The 27,127-nt window shown below is 38.4% G+C and overlaps 2 long non-coding RNA genes across 3 annotated transcripts in view; one reads left to right on the top strand and one right to left on the bottom strand.

The window, feature by feature from the left end:
- LOC119865622 overlaps positions 1-16,512 on the bottom strand; it is a 101,858-nt gene extending 85,346 nt beyond the window's left edge. The window contains exon 1 of one of the 2 annotated variants that reach the window (XR_005377569.1): positions 16,384-16,512. This is a non-coding gene — a long non-coding RNA (uncharacterized LOC119865622). The remainder of the gene's footprint in view (positions 1-16,383) is intronic. The other variant, XR_005377568.1, reaches the window with a different exon arrangement.
- Positions 11,880-26,896, top strand: LOC119877463. Its single transcript, XR_005377570.1, has 4 exons — positions 11,880-11,933; positions 12,166-12,192; positions 16,326-16,556; positions 26,575-26,896. It is a non-coding gene; the product is annotated as an uncharacterized LOC119877463 (long non-coding RNA).
- The last annotated feature ends 231 nt before the right edge of the window (positions 26,897-27,127 follow it).

The following is a 27,127-nucleotide window of genomic DNA, read 5'->3' as shown; positions in this document are numbered from 1 at the left end:
AGAACTGTGAGAACCACTCTAAAGACTGATAAAGCAGCCAGTGGCTCAGTGATTCTCAGCCACCAAATCTACCAGTCTACTTCATTTCCCCAGTTCTGGGTAAAGTTAACCAGTGTGAGTGACAAGCTGAAGATATAAGCATGTTGGTAGGGGTGAGGGTCGTGCTGACAGTAATAAAGAAGGTTGAGTTGGGTTTTATCCTGAAGAAATAATAAACCCATTGAGCTTTCTGTGATAAATATATCTACTTACTTAGAAAGATTTTAGCACATGATACCCTGCACAAAGAATTCAACCAGAAACACAATGGGAGATATATGTGTAAGAAAGTAAGGAAGATTGGGCAGAGAGGAAATATGATCCCTTAATACAGTGAACAACAGAGGCCTCAGCTGACCCCATGAGTAGCTCTGGGACTGGCATGGTCTTCTAAAATGTCCTAATTGAGGCAAGGGAGCCAGACTCTTGTGTTCCTGAATTAATTTGTCATGCTCTCGGCAAGGGTAGTTTGTTCCCTGAGGGAAATTCTTACGAGGAGGAAAGCTATGAGCCACCAGTATGTATTAGTTCTCAACATCTCGGGTATGGGTACATTACTCTTGAAGAGTATCCACTATGCACTTTCTATGTGAATAAGACTTCATATTTGTTCTACTGAATTTCACCTATGCAGCTAAAAAGAAAGTACATGTATTTACACTAATTGTTGATGCTGATTAGAGCTTTGCCTGGCTATGCTCATAGCAGAGTCTATTAGTTATCTATTGCTATGTAACAAATAACCTTGAAATTCAGTGGCATAAAACAAGAAGCCTTTATTATCTCACAGTTTCTCTAAGTCAGAGGACCAGGCATGGCTTAAGCTAGATGCCCCTGACTCACAGTCTCTCATAAGGCCAAAATCAGGGTGTTGACTAGGACCGCTGTCACCTCAAGGCTCTACTGGATAAGGATTTGCTGGGTAGCCTGGGTGGCTCAGCAGTTCAGCGCCTGCCTTCAGCCCAGGGCGTGATCCTAGAGACCCAGGATCGAGTCCCACATCGAGCTCCCTGCATGGAGCCTGCTTCTCCATCTGCCTGTGTCTCTGCCTCTCTCTCTCTCTCTGTGTTTCTCATGAAGAAACAAATAAAAATCTTAAAAAAAAAAAAAAAAGGATTTGCTACCAACCTCACTCTCATGAGAGCAGGTAAGAATTCCTCAATGGCTGTTGGTCAGATATATCAATCAGTTGCTTGTCATGTGGGTCTATATGTAGGACTACTCAACTACTCAGTACCTGACAGTAGGACTACTGTCAACTACTGCCCCAAAAGCACAACGATCTGAAGGAAGGAAGTAAAGAGGAAGGTAAGAGAAAGAGAGAGAAAAGTAAAATCAAACTTAATTTATAGCAATCTAATAAATGATATCTCATGGTTTCTAATGTATTCTAACCCTTAGAAGTGAGTTAATAAGTCCAACCCACACTCTTGAAGAGAGGATTTGTACAGGGCCTGAATGTCAGTAGTTGAGAGTCATCAGGGACATCTTATGTGCTATTCACTATATAGGAGATTAAAAACATTTTCTAAGGAGATTCTTATGACTATCTCCAAACACAATAAATCAGATATAGATATTTGAAGAAGAAAACCACTGTAGAACACACTATACTTGTATTAGAATGATATCCAACTTTTAGACATTCACTAACTTAAAAAAATACACACACACACACACAACTTCTATTGGACTATGTGAGATAAATGTGGGAACTGAAAGCAAGCCTTAAGAAATCTAGTATTGCTTGACATTTAAGTGGCATGATCACTGGACTCACTAACAGGATATAGAACAAAGATATCAGAACAAAAATAGTTTAAATAATTAAAAAATAAAAATAATTAGACCAATTTTTTAATCCATTAGCGATATTGGGGGGGATGGTCTTCACTGCAGAATTTAAGAATGCTACAGATAATTTAACATCTTTGCCAGATGGACCATGACTGAGGAAAAAGAGTAGGCTTAAGTTTTAGGGAGAAGAGCACTAGACAATGAATTGGGGGCTTTTTCTTAATTCTGCCTCTGATATTTCCTAAGAACCAGAGATAACTTAGTCGGCCTGGATTTGCATCCTGATCCGCAAAAAAGTGCATTTAATAGAAGGTTCTTACCACCTTGTCATTGCTTCTTAGATGGCTCCAAAGACAATATGTCAGAGATGTAATAACCAACAGACACAACAGAGTGATGGTATTTTCATAATATCAGAGATTCTTTTTTCTCTAAGCAACATGGTTTTAATAAAATTATTATGACTTGTTGGCAAATTGAACACCAATAAAAAATAAATTTATAAAAAATTATTATGACTTTTTAAATGCTTTATTCAAAAATATTTTTATACTTAATATTGCTTCACAAATTTACTATTCCAGTTTTCCAATTACTTTGATCACTAGACTCAAGGAATAAGTTAAATTCTACTTGGTGGAGAGAAGTAGAGTTTTTTTTTTCCCATCTTGTTTCTATCCTTCCCTTACATGGTAAATAAAAATGGCTCCAGGAAGCAAAATAAGCTATATATTTCAAGCTAAACATTGTCATTTACATTTGGTTCACATGACTTATGTAGAACTGCTCATTGTTTCCATGATACTGACTTTAAATACACAGCCTAAATATCTGCCAGCAAAGACTCCCAGGTTGGTGGTATAGACACCATCCTAAAGGTAAGTATTTTTAGATGTGGATTATTTTTAGGTTGGCATGACTCTTCTGTGTATATGTACATAATCTAGTGACACATAATAGAAATTATTCTAATAATAGCAGTGACATCCATTGATATTATAGTATATGCCCAGTGCTATACTACATACGTTCTATGTATAATCTTATTTACTCTTCACGAAAATTCATTCACTATCTCTGAAGTGGGTATTGGTATCACCATTTCACAGATAAGGGAGTTGAGACTTTGAAAGTTAAATTGACTTGACCAAGGTGAGGCATCTAAATCATGGCCAGAGCGAAAGATTTAAACCCACTGGCTGATTCCAAGTAGGGAGCCCTAGCACACACTGTGTGCTCTGGGAATTAAAATGGTGAAGAAATTTTTTTCTTCAGGAGTCATCAGAAGAAGCTTCCTCTCAGAAGCTCTAATTAAACTGTGCATGTATGTTAGTTTGGGTTCCTCCAGAAGTAACCTTGATACATATAAGTAGTCAAGTGCAAGTAATTTATTTAGGAGGTAGAGGAAACACCAGTAGAAAAGTACAGAAGATAGGAAGGGAAGTTAGTCAATAAAGGATAAATAATAAGAGCACCTGGGGCAACTTATATCCCAGTGAGAAGCCCTGGAAAGCATGCTGAAAAAGTGCCTTAGACAAATTCTCCCCAAAGGATGAAAAAGCTGTTGTTTTTTGTACCCCATTCATGGCAATAGGCTTAGCTTGCCCCTGAGGGAGATAGTATGAATTCTCTGGCACTTTCTGCCTGCTTGTGAAAAGTTAGAACAGGCTTCTGGCCAGAGAAATCCCTCAGACAAACAGAGGTAGGTGCAAACAGTTGGAAGATGAACCAATGAGTGTGAAATAGCAAGGATAGTGGGGTGGAGTGCCATATTTAGTGTGTATGTGTACAAACATACACACAAAGATACACAGATGGAAAAGACCTTCTAAGCTGAGAGAATGACCATTTAGCAAGAGCAAAGTATATATGAAAGGATGCAAGAGAAATTAGGTGATAAGGATGCATTAAAACCAAATTTCCAAGGTGCCTGGGTGGCTCAGTTGATTAGCATCCAACTCTTGATTATGGCACAGGTCATAATCTCAGGGTTGAGAGATCAAGCCCCCACATTAGGCTCTGTGCTGAGCATGGAGCCCGTTTAAGATTCTCTCTCCTCCCCACTCCCGTGCATGTTCTCTCTCTCAAAACAAAACAACACACACACACACACACACACACACACACAAACCACAAAAAAACAAAACAAACCATTTTGCTCTTTTATCATTTCCAACTGATAAAATTTCCAACTGAAAACAGTTTCCTATTTTCACAATGAGATTAAGAATTAAGATCTCTTGTCAGTGCTGACACAATACTGGCCATGCTTCCTTCAAATGAAATAATAAAACTAGAACTGGTATGACAGTTAGGATTTCCCATCCACATCCCCAACCTATACAGAATTTTGGCTGTCAAGGTGGCAAGAGAAAACGTACAGTTCAAAATGTCCAGAAGGCATTTTGCTTCTCTCCTGGACTCAGCTAGAAAGGTAAGAGTACTATGGGTAGAAGGCAATCTGTTTATGGCCAATTAAATATGGTTTCCTATTGGTATTCACACCTTTTCACCCAAACGCTTCAAAATCTAGAGTTAAGAATCCAGAGCCCATATCCAGTAACACAGTTGCTATTTGATATCCACTGGAAAGCACTACTCTCCTAAGACACTAAATTACAAGTCCTTTGCTACTTGGAGAATAATATTTGTATTTTATTAAAATAAAACTCTGTGATTACAATCCTGTATGTTTATATGTATGTTTTCAAAACATTTTTCAAAACTACACTGTCTAGATAGGAGAGCCAACATTTGTAATCAACAGATAAAACACAGACTAGACATTCCTCTTAGAATGCTTCCACATTAAGCTTTTTGATTTAGAATAATTCATGCTGTATAGCAAGTTAGGTAGTTCTCTTGATAGCACTGGAGCTTAGGATGACAGAGGGTCCAACTGATGTAATGAGTTAAGTAGATGTCCAATGAGAATAGACAGTAGTGGCAGCACACAAAAACTGGCATTTTTTTTAAAAAAAATGGCATCTTCTGGAGAGATGCCATTATGGCTAGATTTGGAGCCAATCCTTCCTGGCAGTAAGTCACGTTTTCTCTTTCTACACACTACGTTGATCGCATCCATGGCTCCTCTAAAACAACTTTGACATCATCTTTTCTCAGTGGTATCTTCAACTCACTCTTGACAAGCAGTAGATTGGTCTTTCTAAATATAAAACTAATCGTGGTACAATCAACTCCCACTAGAAGCCCTTCATTGCCCCTATTTCCATCTATATTCTAGTTTAATGAATAATGTTGACCTTAGCTTAATTTGAAATCAAATGAAAAAATATAAGACATATGGACTTCTTTATTGTATTAAACTTATTGAATTCAAAGGATTACCCATTATTATAGGATTATTTTTTTCTGGTTTAAAAAATTTGCAATTTCTCTTTATAAAACTACTGTGTATTAGTCGGGAGAGGCTTGCTCAGGTGTAGTAACAAACTCCCAAATTGTAAAGGCTTAACATGAAAGTTGATCTCTTACAAAAAGTTTGCTGCTGACCTAGTGGGCATTCCCAAGATCCATATTTCCAAGCAGTGATGTAGGACTTTAGATTATTGGCATACATTGTTTTGTTGTACTTCATCGATACTATCTTTTTTACATTTTTTTCTTTTTTACATATTGAAAGTTTGTGGTATCTTGCATCCAACATGTCTATTGGTGTCATTTTTCTAATAGCATTTGCTCATTTTTTGTCTCTGTATTACATTTTGATAAATCTTAAAGTATTTGAAACTTTCCCATTATTATTATATTTGTTATGGTTCTCTGTGATCAGTGATCTTTGATGCTATTATTGTAATCATTCAGGAATACCATGAACCACACCTATATAAGATGGCAAACTTAATTGATAAATGTACATGTTCGGACTGCTCCACCAACTGGCATTTTCCTTGTGTCTCTCCCTCTCCTCAGGCCTAATCTCTGAGACACAATGATATGGAAATGAAGTCAGTTAATCACCCTACAGTGCCTCTAAGTGTTCAAGTAAAGGCAAAAGTCATATATATTTCAATTAAAATCAAAAGCTAGAAATTATTAAGCTTAATGAGGAAGCCATGTCATAAGTAGAGATAGGCTGGAAGCAAGGCTCTATGTCAGTTTTCCAAGTTGTGAATGCAAAGAAAAAAATTCATGGAGGATATTAAAAGTGCTACTCCAGTAAACATATGAATAATAAAAAAGCAAAATAGCCTTATTGCTGATACAGAGAAATTGAGTAGTCTGGAGAGAAGATCAAACCAGCCACAACATTCCCTCAAGCAAAAGCATAAACCAAAGGAAGGCTCTAACTCTCTTTAATTCTACGAAGGCTGCAGAAGAAAAGACTGAAGCTAGCAAAGATTGGTGCATGAGGTTTAAGTAAAAAAGCATCTCCATAACATAAAAGTTCAAGTAAAACAGTGAGAGCTGTCAGAGAAGCTGCAGCAAGTCGTCCAGAAGATCTAGTTAGTTAATTAATAAAGGTGACTACACTAAGCAAGAGATTTTCAGTGTAGATGAAATAGCCTTATATTAGAAGAAGATGCCATCTAGGACTTTCATAGCTAGACATGAGAAGTCAATGCCTGGCTTCAAAGCTTCAAAAGACCAGGCTGACCCTCTTGTTAGGGACCAGTGCAGGGGGGACTTGAAGTTAAGCCACTGATCATTTACCATTAAGAAAATCCTAGGGTCTTTAAAAATTATGCTAAGTCTACTCTGTGCTCTATAAATGGAACAACAAAGCCTGGATGACAGCCTATCTGTATACAACATGGTTTACTGAATACCTGAAGCCCACTGTTGCGATCTACTGCCGAGAAAAAGATTCCTTTCAAAACATTACTGCTTATTGACAATGCAGCTGGTCATCCAAGAGCTCTGATGGCAATGTTCAAGAAGATTATTGTTGTTTTCATGCCTACTAACACAATATCCTTCTGCAGCCCATGGATCAAGCAGTAATTCTAACTTTCAAGTCTTATTGTTTGGAAACATATTTTGTAAGGCTATAGCTTCCATAGACAGTGATTCCTCTGCTGGATCTAGGCAACATAAATTGAAAACCTTCTGGAGGGGATTCACCCTAAATTCCATCAAGAATATTTGTGATTCATGGGAAGAGATCAAAATATCAACATGAGCAGAAGTCTGGAAGAAGCTGATTCCAGCCCTCATGGATGACTTTGAGGGGTTCAAGACTTCAGTGGAGAAAGTAACTGCAGACGTGGAAATAGCAAGAGAACTAGAAGTGGAGCCTAAAGATGACTAAATTGTTACAATCTCACAATAAAACTTTAATGGATGAGGAGTCACTCCTTAAGATGAACAAAGAAAATGATTTTGAGATGGAACCTACTCCTGGTGAAGACACCATGAAAATTGCTGAAATGACAACAGGTTTAGAATCTTACATAAACTTAGTTGATAAAGCAGCAGAGTTTGAGAGAACGGACTCCAATTTTGAAAGAAGTTGTGCCATGGATAAAATGCTACCAAACAGCACCAGATGCTACAGAGAAATCCTTTATAAAAGGAAGAGTCAGTCAATGTGGCAAACTTCACCAATGTCTTATTTAAGGAATTGCCACAGCCACCTCAGCCTTCAACAACCATCACCTTGGTCAGTCAGCAGCCATCAATAACAAGGCAAGACCCTCCACCAGCAAAAAGATTACAATTCACTAACCTCTAGATGATGGTTAGCATTTTTTTCAGCAATAAAGTATTTTTTAATTGAGGTATGTACACTTTTTTATATAAAATGGTATTAACACATTTGACTACACATACCTTTTATATGCACTGGGAAACCCAAAAAAATCATTTGATTTACTTTACTGCAATGTTTGTTTTATTGTGACACCCTGGAATCAAACTCACAATATCTCCAAGATACACTTGTACTTACTTAAATATTGTAGCAATGCCACCTAAAACATGTGGCCAGTCAGGGTCACTGTGGAGAGAGTTGCAAGATACACTAGAACTATTTTCTGTCTCAGCCGTGAAGTGGCCTGTAATCCAGATTATTGGCCAGAATAAGATACACAGCCTGATCTAAATTAAAGGAGGCTGCAAGTGTAGTTTTAAGTGTGTTCAGGTAATTAAGAACAAGATATGAGATATTCAGTAGGAATTTTTATTACATATTATCATGGTAGATGGCAAATTAATTTCCTAATCCATGAAATGACAAAAGAAAGAAAAGACACCCTATGTGAGCACCCCACTTAATTTGGGACAATATATCAGCACATAAAATGTCAAAGTTTGGAACTACTGACACATTCTATGAAAGCAAAATGTCATACCCCGGAATATATGGTTCTTCAAGCTCTAACCCTGCCAACATCTCCATCATCAACCCCTGATAGGAGTCATGCTTCTCTGTTTCTGCAATTCATGACCACGTGCCCTTGTGCTGGTTATTCCTTGTCCTAAATCTACTTTCAAACATCATCAATTCTATGATACTTCCAGACACAGTCCATGCTCTCATATCCCTGTACTAGCACTTATCCCACTTTAGGTCATTATCTATAGACATCCTTGAATCCTCATGAATTTTTTTTGAGGATAGAAGCCAAGTTTTTTCATCCCTATAATCCCAGAATCCACTAGATTACAGGATTTAGTGCTTAATTAAACACTGACTTAAGTCTTGGTTCTACTTATCAAGACTGTCCTTGTTTATGTTATAATCAGATTTTTGGAAAGAGTCTCAAAGAATGGCTTAGCTCAAAGAAAGTCCTTTGGCTTAAATAAATTCTAAAGGTCAATAATCTATCAGCTCTTAAATTTGGTCCTACTGCCATCCTCACCCACATTGATTGTTCAAGCTCCACACTCCCTAGCACACAGCTTTTTCCTCCCACAGCAGAGACTGAGGAAATCACTCTTACTTTTTACTCTGCACTGTGAGGTTTGCTCTGATCCTGTGACATTCCACTGAAAAGGCTAATGGGGTCTTCAGACTTCAAAAAAGTACAGAGATCTATGGTAAATGTGGCTTTGATTATGACCTGATGGCATAATCCAGCAGCAGTTTTCAAATTACTGGTGGCACTGAGAGTATAAGTTACATAAGGGCAGGGGCCATATTCATTTCCTTCCAGAAGTGTTCACCAATTATCTCTGCACAGATGGCAGAAAGCAAGGAAAGACTGAAAGTGATGAGGAGAGCTCTCTTGAGAAATGCTCACAGAATTTAGTTCACCTGGTTACATGGCACACTCTTTGCAAAGCTACAACTTGGAGCTTTAAGGCAAGATCTTCTTCTCTCTGGACTCACAATCAGAGTATGTGCTGGGCTTACACAGGAGATGAACAGAATAGCTGAATATTCTGAATTATGAACAGTTCATAATGAATGAATGAACATAATGAAAAAAAAAAGAATGAACATAATGAATTCATTATGAATAGTTCATAATTCATGAAGCTACAAAACAAATTGTTCTCTAAGAGAGGCACCAAGACCAAGGTGTGAGCATACAGAAGAAAAAGAAACCAACAACTTATGCTCACAATGTTCTGTAACAGCTACTGGTAAGTTGGGTTTTAAATTAACCCTGATAATTTCAGAGAAATTGTCAAGTACTGAGCAAGACACAATTTGTAATTCTTGGCATGGTTTGCTTTATTGGCTCCCTGGGTCCAGGACAGTATTGAAAAGGGAAGTATCTATAAACAGAATGAATAATGTGTAACCATAATATATTCTTTGTTTATTTTTACATCAGGTATTTGGAATGTTGGCACTATTAAGACACTAATTTAATTTTGATTCCCTTCTGAAACCGTGATGTTATAATGCAAACCCTCCAAATGAGCCATATATTCTCAGTAATGAAAATTGGGTGCTGGTGCCATAATTATACCAATGTTGTATTTTTGATATATCTCTTTTAAGTAACAAAATCTTTGATGTTTGCTGGCAATTTTTATTTTGTGAAAAGGCTAATAATAATAATAATAACAAAGTACCTATTGAAATTAGCCACCTAGTTCTAATTCTTGAAGCTTTTCATCTTTGGATTGATTTGCACGTCTCAACCAATTATAGAGGTGGGCAGATATTATTATACCCATTTTGCAAATGAGAAAACTGAAACTGGGAGCTTTGGAGACTTGCTCAAGCATGTGAGAATGACTCCCTCATCAAGACTCTTAAGACACCTCAAATCACCAGTAATCAAAGTGGTTCAGTTCCCATAACACAGGATTTCTCAAACTGGGCTCTATAAGAAACTTAGGGACAGATAATTTTTGGTTGTAGGGGTCTATCCTGTGCATTGTAGGATGTTTAGTGGCATCCCTGGCCTCTACCCACTAGGTGCTAGTAGCATCCCTAACCAAAACTATTTCCTAGAGGACACAATCATCCGTGGTTGAGAACCACTGCCATAAGAGAATCAGGCTCCATAACAAATGGGTTCTCGTGTTTACATACCTTCCTCTCTACTGCCTTTGTGCTAACAGGCTCCTCAGTCTCTTTGACAGACTATTAGAAGCAATGGTGAATTTGCCCCTCTCTATGGCCTGATGGCATGAACAAGTCAGTTTTCAGCTTACTGAATGCACAGTGAGAAGCTACATGAAGGCAAGCTACATGAGTGTAGCAGGCAAGTAGAACCACATCTACTTCCTTCAGCGAATCTTTAATAAATAAAAAAGTCAACCACTGATGTCAACCATGGGCCAAGCACATTACACACTTTACACACATTGTACAAGTTCATTCTTCAATCATTTAAGGTTTAAATGGCCCATTTTACAGATGAGGCAAAATTTAGAGAATTAACTCAATCTTAAGTGGGTCAGCCTGCATTTAGGACTGAGGTCAATCTGATAAGAGAGTCTATATGTATTATTTTATGCTAGTGTTGTTCAAATTGTAGGTTTCATGCCATTATAGACTGTGAAATAAAGTTAGGGGCATTATTTTTCCAATTATAATGGAATGGAATATATCAAAGTGAATTTATGTAATAAGGTTAAGGTGTTGTTCGATAAAACTTTTGTTTCTCTTTGTATGTTCATAGTTATAACGAAAAATATGTATTTTCCCTGTGGGTTAAAAATATTTGAAAAGCACTGCCTTAATACCTGTTATTTGTCTTTTAATGGCTAAAATATTTGACTGGTATTCTTAAATTAACTCCTTTCTGTAACTGGAAATTTGTTCTTTCACTAGTCCAGCCTATTTATAACTTTATCCAACTGGTATGCCTGCCTATACTGATATCAAATCTGGAGAAAGTTAAGGAATGTCCCTAAAAAGACGATGCCATGGATACTTCCTGGGTTTGGGAACTGGGAAGATGATTGTTGCACACACATCTATTAGAAGTCCAGCATTCTGAACTTCTGCTGGTGTGACTTATGTTTTAAAGGAAGCATTATCTCTACCATCATAGGCTCCAGTCTTATTTCCCAAAGAGAACCATGATGAGTGATCTATCACCAGAATTTAACAGGGAGCCAAACGGCAAAGGAGAGCCGTTTTGTATGTTTTGAAGTATACCAGCTCCATGATCAGAGCAGAGTATAGCAGGATGGGTTTCTAGCTAAATGACAATCAAATAATAACCAGTAAAATTTCTTATCTATTTGTCCAGAATATGTGGATATTTTCTTTTTAATACGGTTTTTAACACAGTTCCTATCTTACCTTTTTCTGATATTCCAGATATCTTTCTATGTCAACATCCACAAAGCTACTTCCTTTGACTGTTGTGTATCATTCAACTGTGTAGATAAACAGTCTCTATAAATGAACAGTTAGAAGCTGCTGCTGCTTCCTCTTCTCCTTTATGTCCTTTCTCCTCCTCCTCTTTCACCCTTTCTTCTCTTCCTCTCTCTGTCTCACCATTATCATGCTTTTGTATACATGGAAGTATACATAAGAGATACTGTACAGCAGTTTAGTGGGACTAAGGAAACCTGCTTTGATTTTCATAGATGTTGCCAAATTACCCCCAAAAAATCATAGAAATTCATTTTTATACTTAATGCTTGAATGTATATTTTTCCCATAGCCTCATCAAACATCACATAATGAAAACCTCCAATTTTTTCCTGTCATTTTTAAGGTAAGAGATCATATTGCTATATTGCATGTTTCAATTACTTACATATAATATTGAACTTCATTTATTGTAAACTCTTTGTATTTATTTCCCTGTTTAGCTCCTTGCTTCACTTTTCTATTCATTTATGTTTCTTATTAATAAAACTTCTTTATATACTGAGGAATTTATCTCTCTATAATACATATTACAAATATTTTCCCTGCTGATTATCTCTTCTGACTTTGTTCTTTAGATATTGAAATCTTGTTAAGAAAATACTGTAAGTATCCCAGCACAAATTACATTATAAATTACCAATGTTCTCTTGTAGAATTTAATTTTAATTAAAAGTAATATAATGTGTAACTTGAATTGGGATAAAGAGTAAGAAAGAGATAAACTTTATTTTAAGAAAGATAAAATTTTCATGGTACTTTTTATTACTTTTTATTAAATAGTCTAACACTTCTTCACTGCCTTAAAATGCCTCCTTTGAGACATATTCAATTCTCACATGTATTTTGGATAATTTCTAGACTCTATCATTTTCTATTGACTACAACATGTTATTGCCAGAATATCATTTTGATTAAAGAGTTAGCTATTGCTTTCACAATTATTTGAGTTCTTTCACAAAACATTGATTTGAATCCAAAAAAAATACTGGAAAGTTTTAGGAATTGGGGAGAGTATTCTCCAATGGTCTTATTCTAAAGTGATCTTTTAAAAATTTAATTCCTATAGTAATCTAATGATTTTTCTTACACATCTTTCACTTACTGTTTTACAGTTTTCTTTTTGTTTATGATATTGTATCTGAACAGGAAGGCAGTAGGATGGTTTGTCCTATCTTCATTTCCTTAATAAACATTTTCTTGAGATGCTATTATATACGGGCATTGTTCTAAAGACTGGGGATACAACAGTGAATAATTCAGACGGTCTTTCACAGTAATGGGTATTATTAAGAAAATGACACAATTCAAGTCTATCAAGGGCTATGATGGAAATAACCAGGACAGAGAATGACAGAGGTAGGAAGAGGTAAGTCTGAACTGTCAGACAATGACTCTCTGAGGAGGTGACATGTGAATTGATGTCTGAGGACTCTGAAGGGAGTCATCATGTTCTTGTTCCTTAGACCTGTCCATGGCTGTGCTTGCCACATACTGTGTCTTGATAGATACTTCCTGAATGAATGAATCAATTGATAATGGCCAGAGGTTCTGGCCTTGGCTGTGGGAAGCACTTGAGTTTATGCTGTCTTTCAAAAGTTCTGTTATAAGGAGCTGTTTAGACAAGTTCTATGGTAGGTTTTTACTTTGGGGAGGAAAGAGATTTTCTTTCAGTTTTTATTCATTACTTATTGCAACAGCTCTTTTGCAATGACTGATTTCAACATTTCTCTCTGGGCTTCTAAACCACCCTGGTCCTGAGCAAGCCCGAGCAAGTTTCCAAAAACAGGGTTCTTCCTTCAGTCCTACCTTCCAATCTACCATGAGGAAGTTCTGCATATCAATACCTCTGTGGAGAAGAGAATGGAAGGAAGTGAAAGCAAGCCCAGTGGGCACAGGTGATGCATTTTCAGAACACCACTTCTCCCAAAACACACTCCGCAGATCATAAAAGCTCATGCTTAGACATGGTCTCTGATGCCTGATTTGTAGTGGATTGTACATGAACCCCATCTTGTGCTTCCCCAAAAATACTTCCACTTTTTTAAGGCAAAGAAATATAATTTTTAAGGCAGACATTCAAGCACATTTAAGCTTCCTTTTCAATGATTAGTTGAATAACAAAATAGACAGTGGGAAAAAATCAGAATGGATGAAATGATGAAGTTTGAGTCACAGACCAGTTTCTCCTGTTTTTAAGATTGAAAGCCATCAGCTTTCTTGTTGTTAGTTTCCTTCTTTTATGGTTGCTGAGTTCTATTAGAATTAGAATTATAAATACTTGATATGAATTTCTCTCTTTGATCTGTCCTACTTGTCAATCAACAGTCTTTTAAACTCTGTATTCTTTCTCATTCTTGACATTTGCCATTGTTCTCTGCCCTGAATGCCTCGCCTGCTGTTCTCAAAAGCTGCCCAGAATCACTGAGAGTATATTGCAGTATCAAGTACCATGGCTTCAGGCTCTGCCGCAGCTGCCCACTTTCTAAAAGCTCCCTTTATTCTTTGCAATTGAACTTATCCAATTCAGACTGACAAATATCAGTTCTTTCCCCCTTACCTTTCATGAAAAAAAAAAAAAAAACACAAAAACAAAACACAACCTTGAAAGTGTAATAAATCCCTCCTTCTGGGTAGTATACATTAATACACCTTGTAAATTGCCTTTCCCTGTTGGTTTTAGTCCTTTGCCCTTTTATTCTTTTCTTTTGTACTCTGGCTTCCTTAGCATTACTATTCCCAGCCTTGAAATCCAAGTTGCAAATGCAGAAAACCTGCCCACCCATTTAGGACAAAATGAATGGCCCACATTAAAGAGGCGATAGCACCACATCTGGTAGTACTGCTCACTAAAAGCACCCATCACTTGGTTCATGAGAAAGCAGCAGGTCTTAGATTCAAGACTAATGATCTATGGACTAGAGAGCACACTGTGAGACTTGGTGGAAGTACACTACATTGGTATTACAGTATATGTTATACACACACACATACATATACAGTATACATATGTAGTGTACTTTCCTACTAGCCACTGTTCTTAACTACATGGAGAAATCTAGAGTCATCCAGCTACTGGGGCAGTCTCACTGGTATATGATTTTGTGCTGCTTCTCTGTTCACTTGCCAATTTTAAGTAAGAATAGCCATGGGTGTTATTCTGTATGTTGGCAAATTGAACACCAATAAAAAATAAATTTATTATTAAAAAATAATAAAAATTAAAATTAAAAAAAAAGAATAGCCATGGTATTAGGAGTACCCATATTTTACTGTACAATTAACATTTGAAGAGAGTGGCCTTGGGAGGTCATTTAAAGTAAATGTAAAGATTAGTCAGTCTCTACTGAGTGGAATATAGGAACTGTAAGAGCTCTTCACTTCATATAGGCCATTAGACAAGAAGCAAACCTTTCCTTACAAGGAAACTGCGAAGTTACTCTTAAGTCATTTTGTTGTTTTATACAACAATTCAAAAGACTATTAAATTCTTATAGAGCCTTGGGCACTAGGGCCCCTTTGCTAATGGGAATGGGGCTTTTCTCCAACCTCAGGGATTCTAGGAGCTCTTAGACAAGACCTTAGAGACAAGATTGCAATAAGGAATTTGGAAGGGTCCTTTCCGTGGCAGGCAGTATTCAATGACTCTGTGCCTGAATTCTTTCCTAGTCAGAGAGGTCCATGGACCAGAAGCATCAGTATCATTGGCATCACCTGAGAGCTGGTTACATATGTAGCATCTCAGGCCTCAACCATCTACTGTACCAGAATTTATATTTTCACAAGATCTCCAGATGATTCATGCACAAGAGTTTCAGGGGCCTGATCTAACTCTCATTCTCCTCAAGAATCAACTAGTGCTCAAAGAAATAAGTTGCCTAATGTCACTGAGTGAATTTGTACTTGGGAGAAGAGGGCCACACTACATGAGTCACAATGTCCATTCTGGACAATCATCTTTCTCTCAGGTGTCTGGAGTTGGCCAGCGTCCCACCTGAACTGGCCCTCTCTCTCCAGGTCAGGTAGCTTTAGACCTAACCTTCTCCAACAGCAGAGGTGTTCTATATCTCCACTGTTCAATGGGCACTCATGCCCACTGAGCCCTGGAATGGGGTTAGTATTACTAGCTGGAAGAGGGCAAGTAGGGAAGAGAGAGGCCTTCAACACTAGGGGATACTGACCACTAAGGTTTAACATGAAACAGGAGCTTCAGGGCTTTTGTTTGGATAGCTGGCATAGTGGCAGTTTTGCAGCTCCTGTTCTGATATAGTTAGTTGCATCTGTCGCAGTTTCCAGGGAAGACAGCGTTAGAAAAAAAGCTCTGGTTGTCATTTATAAACTGTGGAAAGAAGCAAAGAGCCTTTAGGGTCACCAGGGAAGCTAACACTTCTTTTGAAAAGATATAAATAAGCCAATAATCTGCTATTCCTTAGGCAAATGGCATGTCTCTGTTATGTTTGTTCTGAGGATTTTCTAGAAAGATGAACAGTCTACTACTATGACTCTCCTGACTTTAAGAAACTTTAAACTGCCCAACTTGAAAATATATGTTGCAAAATGTTTCAGAAAGAATCATATCGGCCTATCTAGCTACCATTTAGTGGCCAAAATTTCCCCAATTCCGCATTATTACCTGTTTCCATGGATTCTGCAATATTTTGTAGCTCTTCACATCAAGAAGTGAAGTCTACTTCCTCACCTGTAAATGTGCACTAACCTTATGGTTTATGTTGGTCAGAAAAATGCCATGGAAGTGACAATGTGTCAGTTCTGAGCCAAGAGTCAAGAAGTCTTACCTGCTCCCATTGTCTTTCTTGGGAACTTCCACTGCCATGTGAATAAGCCTGGACTAAGGAAGATCAGAGACCCCAGCCCACCGGAGAGAAGCCCTGGGCCCTTCTACCCGTCCTAGCTGTTGGCAACACAGACCAGCCACCACCAGCTATATACACCAGCACACTTCAGAAATGTGAGTGAGAACAGGTGCAATGAACCAAGCCCAGGCCATGTCAGCCAAGTGACCCAGGCCACTTACAGACTTGTAGAAGAAAAATAAACAGTGGTTGTTTTAAGCACCAAGTTTGGGGGGCAATTTATTACAACAGTGTCATGACAACAGATCATGCTATACCAACGTTATCATGTTTAACATTTTTTAATGTTACTTACCATTTCTGAAGAGAGAAATAGCTTTTGAGGCCATGATCACATTAAGTTCCTTGGAATGCGTATGTTAGAGAAGGAAAGGATGTTAGCACTAGTCCTGAGCTACAGACAGTATTACAGTTGGGGAACTGGAGGCCTAGCCGAAGGAAATAAATAACTTTGCATCAGGACAGCCAGAGAGGAGCAACACAGGACACAGGCCTCTGGTCTTCAAGTGCTCAGTCTGTTCTTTCATGAATGTGCTCTGAGTTTTGCTTGTCTGCCAACCAGCAAGATGTTGAGAACACAGCTTTTAAAAAGGAGATTACATTTACAGAGACCAGTGCTTCTGAATTTATGTTTTTTTTATTTATTTTTATTTTTAAAGGCTCACTCTTTTGTTAAAAGGAATCCCAATTTTGTCACTAACCTTTTATGAAATGATTAGTGGATAGGCTTTCAGTTCACTCATAGGGCTGCTTGTTCAATCATTATTATAACTTTATAATTTGTCAAAAATTTCACATGCTATAATAAAAAAGCCTTCTTGAATGCGGCATGTTTTCTACTCACTGAGTGAACTTCTTCACAAGAGTGTTATTACTTCCCTAGCATATTAGTGACTAAGTTTGCTTGCTTACTTCTTTTTAAGGTCCAGTGATCATTCTTTCCATCTCTGAGTTCGTAACATATTTTCATGTTAATTATCTGATTTGGATTTCCTTTTTTTTTTTTTTTTTTTTTTAAGTAGACTCCACTCTTGGCATAAAGCTCAATGCAGCGCTTGAATTCACAACCCTGAAATCAAGACCTGAGCTTAGGTAGGACACTGAACCCACTGAGCCACTCAGGCACTCCCCTATTAACCCATTTTTTATCCCCAGGAAGAAAACTGGGGCTTATAGCAGTTTTATGATTTTTACCAGGTCATGTGGACCACAGGGAAAAGGATTAGGTCATGCTTTGAGATTTTTGTTCAACAGTCTGATTTCAATGATGTCACCTTCCCAGTTTATATATCTGCATCCGTTGGATTTTTTTTAAGGTTTTATTTATTTATTCATGAGAGACATACAGAGAGAGGCAGAGACATAGGCAGAGGGAGAAGCAGGCTCCATGCAGGGAGCCTGACGTGGGACTCGAACCCAGGACTCCAGGATCACACCCTGGGCTGAAGGCGGCATTAAACCGCTGAGCCACCTGGGTTGCTACATCTGTTGGATTTGTCTAGGGGCCAATCATGCCCAATTTCTCCTTTCTTACCAAAATGCCCTGGTCCAAAACTACTTCCAAAGGAAACAGCTCTGGGCTCCTCTTGACAGACGTGTCTTCTGTAAGGGGTGATCTTCCACAATGGGCCAGAATTTAAACTGGGAGGTATGAAAAGACAGAGTTCTGTCAATCTGAAGACCGTGAAAGGTAAAACTGGAAGAGACATAATAGCCAACCTCTGGTTCTACTCTGTTTTGGGGTGTGGGAGTGTCTTTCTGTTTTTAAATCTAATCCATTTGTGCCCTTAAATTATTTTCCCTACAGAGCTTAAATCCGATTCATACAATCACCTTTACTTTGAATGACATTTCAAATTTTTCAATGTCTTCAACAAGTAAAAGTAGTCTATCAAGTGAACTGCAATCAACTACTATTATCACCATTTCACAAGAGAGAAAATTACAGCCTTGAAGGAAGGTTAAGTGACTGGTTTAAGGTCATACAGCAAGGTTACAAAATTTAAACTCAGTTCTTCTGCTTCCCAATCCTAGGATCTTTAGGGTTTTCTCAAAATTGAAATTGGACATCTTTAGTAATATATACACAGCATGTCTTTTAAAATACCTTTTATTGAAAAATGTGCAACAATCTCCTCTAGGACTATGTCAGAGTTTACTGAAAGAAACCTCAGAGAGCTGCTCAAAAAATCCTAACTGCCAACAGTCTGTTGACATGACAACGCTTCACATTGTCTCTATCACATTGGTCTTCTTGCCTTCCTGAAGGCTATCCAACAACACTCAACACTTTAGTCAAGAATGACAATTCCATTGCTCAAGTTTTACAAAATTCTTATTCCCCAAAGAGAGCATAAAACCTTCATGCAAATACAGAGTTGAGACTGTTCTAATAGCATGGAAAGTCTGAACTGAGGATGCAGATTGGCTGTATTTCATATTTATAAAACCCTCCATGAGATGCTGAATGGACTGGCATATGGCTAAATACTAGGCACCACTGAGCATTTTTGATGAGGTGAAAGAAGAAAAGATATGGCTTTGAGACCTTGATGGAGGCTCTCACCTACTACAGACACTCGCTGCCTTCTTGGCATCAAAGCTGCTCCTAGTCAGTGACTGAACATGGTATGAATATTAAGATAGGCCACTTTTGGGGAAAATGAGGCTCCTGTGATAACCTTACTGACCCCCCTTCCCTAGACTGCAAAGTGGTCTTGGATGCTTCCTCCCAATCTTCCTTTCTCCCTCTTCTTCTCCATATAAGGAAGACCTGCATCATGGTCAGACAACTCTCCAGCCTTCCCTGGCTCACTCCTCATTTTCTCTCAGGCATTTCCTTTAATATCTTTACATAGTTAATTGCATCTTGGTATCCAAGTATGCGAGGACTTGGACAAGGAAGCAAAGGGTTTTAGATGCTTAAGTCAGCAGCTGCTATATATGTGTTTGTAAATAACATTGAAACCAAAAATGAATTTTAAAATTGTTAGACCCTCTGATAATTGTTCCAGTACTAGATCTTGGTCAGATACCAGCTTTCCCCATATTTATTCCTAAAAAATCTAAGATGAGCCTAGGCATGGTGGCTGGCCTGGACTGATGGGACAGCGCTTTGCAGTACAAATAATGGGCAAGATTGGGATCCCTGGGTGGCGCAGCGGTTTGGCGCCTGCCTTTGGCCCAGGGCGCGATCCTGGAGACCCGGGATCGAATCCCACATCGGGCTCCCAGTGCATGGAGCCTGCTTCTCCCTCTGCCTATGTCTCTGCCTCTCTCTCTCTCTCTGTGACTATCATAAAAATAAATAAAAATTAAAAAATAAATTAAAAAAAAAATAATGGGCAAGATAAACAGTGATGTGTTCCACTGAAATATCGTGTCCAGAAGGTTTTATCATTATCATCATCATCATCATCATCACCATTGAAGTTTCTTTCTATACCTAGGGACTCAAGGAAATCAGAACTATGGGAGGCAGTCATTTTTAAACCTAGGGCACTGAATAAAAATTGGGGAAAGAATGCCTCACCAACACCCAAAGAACAAAACCACTTCCTCCCTTCTGCTGGCTTATGATCTGAGTTGAACAGAAAGGGAGCAGGAAATCCAGGACTCTTTTTTTCTTTTCTTCCCTATTGCCAATATGGTAATTGTTCTAATTGTCTTCCAGCAGGAACACAGTCTGTAACACACTTCAGTCCAGTACATCCCAGATCTTGGTTAAGCAACCCTGTAAATGGCAGAACATTAAAGCCTGAAGCTTTTATTCTTTTTTCTTTGTTTCAATATAATGCAAAGACAGCACTATTTGGACTTTTCTATTTTTCCAATAATTTATTTGTATTTTGTCTGATTCTACAACCTATCTAATCACTTCCCCAGAGGGCAGACTGGGCCTCAGGTATGCTCTAGGCTTAAGAATTGTTTCCCAAACTTTAGTGAGCATACTAATATTCTGAAAATCTTGTTAAAATACAAATTTTAAGTGTAGCTTGTTGGTTAAGGCCTGGGATCTTATATTCTAACAAAGAAAAACGAATAAATTGATGCTATTGGTCCAAGACCCTAAAGCCATGCAAACTTTAACATGCCTCTGAATCCCCTGGAAAGATTGTTAAAACACAGATCCCTGGGCCCCATCCCAGAGATCTTGATGTAGTAAGGTCTGGTGGGGCACTTGTGATTCTCTATTTGTACTGAATTCCCATATGATGTCAGTGCTGTTGGTCCCTGAAACGTACTTTTGAGCAGTGAGGGTTTAGTGAGCATATCTAATGGAAAAGTCTCATTAAAAAAAAAAAATGGACTTTTTTTTTTTTTTGCTACTTTATTTGCATGGGTTAATGAGTTTGGAAAACTGCTGAGAATTTTTACTAGGGGCAGATTCATTCTGCTTTCAACTTAACCTTACAATATTAGGGTAAATGCACAGAACTAAAAGCTGCATAGGTCCTGGACATGAACGAAAACTACAGAAGAGGGTAGACAGCATAGGTTTTAAATCAGGGGATACTGACTCACTGTAACCCCTCTATGATCCCCACTTGAACCTTTTTCATCATAAATAAGACTCCCTACCTTTTCCATCATAAATAAGACTCCCTCAGCAATACCTAAGTTCCATAACCTGTACTTTACCTCCTCTTTAGGACTGCCTCCAAGGCTGCCAAAACATGAACATGGGGCTCAAAAACACTGACAGCTGCCTGGCACTAGGCCCATGAAAATTCTGAGAATGGTCAAGATCCATTTTGTAAGAGACTTCATATTAAATACTGGACAACTCTCCATTCTCTGCATAAAACAAATTCTATATCCTCCACATGTCCTATGTGCTAGGGGCTGGGATTAGTCCTTTACATGCAGTCTCATATAAATGTTATACCAACCCAATTAGCAGATGAGAAAGCAGAGATGATAAGCCACTGGATCACAGACCTATTTGTCCAAAACCTGTGCTCCAGATCCTTGCTACTGAAAGCATGGCCCATGGACCAGAAGCATCTGCATCACTTAGAAGCTACTAAAATATGCTGCATCTGAAGCCCCACTGCTGACCTATTTGACAAGAGTCTTAATTTTAACAAAATGCCAGGTGATTCCTGTGCCTCTTAGTGCACGGTTTGGGCCCTCTCTGCCATACACTGCCTCTCTACCAAGGAAGGATTTTTTTGCAGAGTCATTTTCTTTATTGGAAATGCTTCAGCACAGACCTGGTGAGACATCAAAGGCAGTCATTTTCATCACTGGCAAAGGGATGGTTTGATTGCTCTGGGAGTAGGACTACTTGGCAGCACATCAGAGTTCAGGGGAGCTACATGTGCTGACACAGGCAGTCCTGGCTTTTCTGGGCTGCACTTGGGAGCTGATGTGCAACCATCGCCAGAAGTCAATTAGATTATACAGCAGGGCCTTCTCTCCTTGCAGCCTGTTTTTATTGAAGGATTCCTCCAAAAAATCTTCAAAAGGGTCTTCAAACTAGTAGTTAAACTAAGGAAGAGAAGGAGCAACTATCACTTGGCTTGTAGGGAACACAACCAATTCAAAACTAGTTTCTTTCCCAGGAAGATGAGATGATATGGGGCAGAAAAAATTCAGTATCAGACTGAAGCAGGGGCCTATGTTTGGAGAAATGTGTAACACAGGACACTTTGTCAACCTGTCAGTATTTAGGGATCAAAACAGCAGCCATGTGCAGCTGACCAGTGGTCTGCTCACCTGGCCCAGGCTTAGTTGATTCTCAAGGAAATTTCTCATGAGTCTTCTTCCAGGCCACCAGAATGGTTTCAGCTGGGCAACTCTGATCTGGGCCATGTGTCCCTCATCCTCCTGCAGGTTAGCCTTGGTGGTTTAGTGGAATTCCAAGAAAATAAATGAAAGACTCAAAACATCTTGAGACCTAAGCCAACCTGGCATCCTGTTAGTTCTGTTGCATTGTACTGATCAAACTGAAAGGCCAGTCTATATTTAAAGGCTGGGGGAACACACTCTACCTCTTGATTGGAGGAGCAGCAAGGGCACCTTGCCAAAAGGGCATGGATATAGGGTGGAGATTGGGGGTTATTCTGTAATCTGTCACACTCCTACTAACTGGTTCTTATCTGTTCTTTTTTGAAACAATTATCAGTATATTTGTTCTCACCTAAAGAGTCCATTTTGTTGTTCATGGGCTTACTTCTTTTCCTGGCTAGATATATCTGGGATCCACAGCATGCATTTAGGGCCTCTGGTTGGCTACCTCCAAAATGCAAGACATCAAGTACAATGGAGACGGGTGGAAGAAGAAAGTGAAGAAAGTACTGAATTTTGATATGAATTAAAATCTCAATGAGATACCAATACACTGCTAAAATGTGCTGAATGAAAAAGACAATTACTTGGGATGTCTGGGTAGCTCAGCTGTTGAGCGTCTGCCTTTGGCTCAGGGTGTGATCCCAGAGTCCTGGATCGAGTCCTACATCGGGCTCCCTGCATGGAGCCTGCTTCTCCCTCTGCCTGTGTCTCTGCCTCTCTCTCTCTGTGTGTGTCTCTCATGAATAAATAAATAAAATCTTAAAATTAAAAAAAAAGACAATTACAAATGTTGGCAAAGATGGAGAATAATTGATGAAAAGGCATAATGGTACAATGACTTTGGGTAACTGGCATTTTTCAGTAAAGCTGATGATACACATATTCCATGACCCAGTGATTCCAGTCCTAGATACAAACATAAATGTTAAATAAGTTCACCAAGAATATTCACAGCAGGAGTATTTGTAGTACCACCAAAGAGGAAATATCTCTCATGTCCCAGTCAGCATAAAATGGGTAAACATATCATTGTCTGTTCTTATGATGGATTATTACACAGCAGTGAGAATCAATGGTTTACAACTATTTATAATGATAAAATAAATTCCACAAATCTAAGATTGGGCAAAAGAAGTCAAAAGAGTACTTGCTATGTGATTCCACTTATTTGTAAGTTCAAAATCAGGCAAAAGTAATCTCTGGCACTGGAAGTAAATACAGTGATTATCTATGTATGGGGGGGGGAATCGGAGGGAACACAAGGGGCTTTTGGGGTACTGGTAATGCTCAGTTTCTTCATCTGGGAGCTGCTTACACAAAAAGTGTTTATGAAGATTTCAGCTCTTTACAGGTAGGACTTGCATATTTTTTGGTGTATTATGCTTCAGTAAAAGGGTTTTAAGAAAAGGAGATAGAACTCTAAAATCTGAGTTCAAACCCAGTTCTACTGTTTGGATTTGAACAACATTCTTTATTTTTCTGAGTCCCAATTTCTTCATGTGCACAATGGTGATAATTCAATATTATCATGATCTTTATGGGGATTAAATTTTAAAATTTGTATAAAGCTCTCTGTGGCCCAATAAGTGTTAGATCCTCTTCCCACCTGCTGTGAAAAGATAAACTTTACTGTCCCAGATAAACAAAGCACAATTTTTCCATTACACTACTACACAAAATCACATTCTCATTTTTGCTTCCACAAAAACCAAATCAAAAAGAGAGCGAGCAAGCGAGAGGGAGCATGAGCTTCTGAATTCTCCCTATTTCATTTTTAATGTGTGAATATTCCCAGTTCTAGGTGTTATACCTTAAATGGGTTAAAACTTCATATGTCATTGTACTACCATTCAAGGTGCTTGTTTTTCCCTTTTGGTTTTGTAGATTGTTTTTGCTGTTACAACATATCTAAATTCTAAAGGATTATTAACACATTTGGAATAATGAGTTTCTTAAGGGATCTGATAGCATTAAAACGATTAATGAATAGGTAGTATAAAACCTTACTCTGTCCAATCTAAGGACTTGAGCCATTCAGCTTCAAAATGATCCTGAGGCATAAATGGTGAATCATGCAAGAACAGCCTGTTCTGGCTTCTGACTGTTCATTCCAGAAGAGAGGGATAGTGCCTGTGGGTGGCGTGAGGCGGTAGGAAATCCTGACTCCGACTTGCTCTGTTCTTGTTCTCAAGTCCTTTGAGGCTACCTCATTAGAAGTGGGAGAGAGACTACAAAGATACTGTGAAAGGTGATTGTTCCCCAAAGCTACTCTCCAGAGGGATACTCCCGTGTGTGTGCACGCACACACAAAACCTATGTTTAAAATCCTATGTTTCTACGACCATTTAGACAGCCAGTATTAAGACCTTCATGAAACCATGGGTTTGACAGGGATACTCCAATGAGATCAATAAGATGGGGAACTTGACTTCATTTATTTTATACTCCTACTTAGACGTCAACCCTGATTTTTCTTATCTTGATGTGAAAGGAGAATCAAGAGTCATTTAGGGGGACGCCTGGGTGACTCAGTGGTTGAGCATCTGCCTTTGGCTCAGGGCATGATGCCAGGGTCCTGGGATCGAGTCCCACATCAGGCTCCCCACAGGGATCCTGCTTCTCCCTCTGCCTATGTTTCTGCCTCTGTGTGTCTTTCATAGTAAATAAATAAAATCTTAAAAAAAAGTCATTTAGGGAAGGGAGAAGATAGAGAATAATAATAACTGTAAGCTGAATGTGCTATATTAAGTCTGTATTCTTCACAGCAGCCCATAAAGTAAGCAGTTCTCAAAACCATAATTTTACAGGCCAGGAAACTGTGCCTTGGAGAGGTAGACTGATTAGAACTTTTCTTATATATTTTCTTCAAGTCCATTGAAAAGTATTATCATAACTAGATGTTTAATGTGTATAATGGGACTGGGGCAAGAACCACAGAAGCAAGCTAGGAAAGAAACAGATGTATAGATAAAAGATCCATGGTTTGGTAAATCAGGAAATATGATAGAGCAATGTAGGCTGAGGTAATATGAGGTTTGAGGTTTGAGTTGTGGGATTCTATTGACAGACAAAAGGAAATTGGAAAAGAACTAGTTGGGAAGACTGAGGATTTGGAGAAAATACATGGATACCAGGTGACAGAAGCACATCTAACCTGTACTGTCCAACTGGTGAGCTGACAGGTGTGACTAGAGCCTGGCAGTCCCTGCATAACCATGCTCATTTTCCAGGTACTGAAATAGAAACACTGATGTTGTCTCTATTGGAGAGAGAATAGAAAAAGAGAGAGTAAATGCTGGGGATTGAATCTGGGAAAATGCACTTGTTTAGGGGTGGGGGTGGAATGGGAACCTCTACGAGTAGGACTTGAGAACTTAAATGGTATCACATTGTTTTACTAAGAAGCTCGAAGAATTAAATCTCAATGCTGCCAATGGTCATGAATAAGGATGGAGAATTATGGATTAGTAGGGCATTTGGTCATTTTAGAGTATGCTGCTGCTTGAGGCTGTGGAGTAGGGTTCTGCACAAGATGGACTTCAGATTCTTATATAGTACATTTTGTGAGTCAATGGAGGGTAGGCTGTAGGTTACACATAACTTCAGACATTAAAGGAAAAACTATTAAGGCAGAAAACATGAGGCACGTTTTACCCCTAGTTTGATTGATACGTGTGTCTTTCTTCCTTGCTTTCCTTTCTTTTTAAGAATAGGGAAAATATGTGCTATAGACAGAAAGTAAGAGTAAAGACTGAATGTGCTTTTGCAGAAGCAGGGCATGTGCTAAGGCCAGAGATTGACAAGATCTAAACCAGTTCTTCTTAAATTTGAATGTATATAAAGAATCTCTGGGAAACACATTAAAATATAGACTCCCAGGCCCTCATTCCTGGGGATTCTGATATAGTTGGTCTAGGGCTGGCTCAAGATCTGCACTTCTAATAAGCAACACAGTTTGGGCAGACTTCTGGTCTCCTTCTCTCTGCAGCTTTCAACTCAGAGACACACTGGGGCTCAGTATTCCCTGGGCTTTCTAGAACTATTGTGTTGTAATTTTCCAGCCTGGTTTCTAATACTCTTCCTTTCTTTCTGTGTCCTTTCCTTACCAAACCATGAATTATCCAGGAGCTGGCTAGGTGACCACTTTCTCTGCCCAGCATGCATGAGTAAATAATTGATATCAGTATTTCTAGACACTGATTCACTGCATTCTCCTTGCCCATATATTATCCTTCTTGCTATCTCTTCCTGAAAAGTTTTCCCTAATTATCTATGCTTCCTACCTTGCCTAAATACTGTCCTTTATTTCCCTTCCAGATATGTGTCTTCTATACAGTCTTCCTTGACCGATGTGGTGCCTCACAACTTCTTCCCCCCACAGACCAACAAAGGATTGGATACTCATCCATTTGTAACATCCCAATCCAAGACATGCTTTCCTTGACTGAATCTGGATTTGAACGAACAAGTCCCCAAAATATTATGAGAACAACTAGAGAAATGGACTGGTATATGAGATAGTGCTAAGAAATTATTACTTTTATTGAGTATATGCAGAAAAATGTACTTATTTTAGAGATGCATACTGAGTTTGGGGGATGGGTGGGAAACATATCTGTAAATTTCTCTTACTATAGAAAAAAAGATGACAAAATATTAAAAAGTATTAAATCAAGGTGATGAGTGCTTAAGTTCTCACTATATTATCCTCTTTACTTTTCTGTATACTTAAAATGTTTCAAAATTAAATAGCAAATAAGAAGAGCAATAGTCTACTAAACATGGATTTGATGATCTAGTCCTATTTTTAAATACTCATTAAAATAATTATGTATTAAAGTCACTATTTATTGTTGGTTATAAGACTACT

Source organism: Canis lupus, chromosome 24 (assembly GCF_011100685.1).
Source record: "Canis lupus familiaris isolate Mischka breed German Shepherd chromosome 24, alternate assembly UU_Cfam_GSD_1.0, whole genome shotgun sequence".
NCBI lineage: Eukaryota > Metazoa > Chordata > Mammalia > Carnivora > Canidae > Canis > Canis lupus.
Note: the sequence above shows the minus strand (reverse complement) of the source record. Positions and strands in the feature narration are given on the sequence as shown.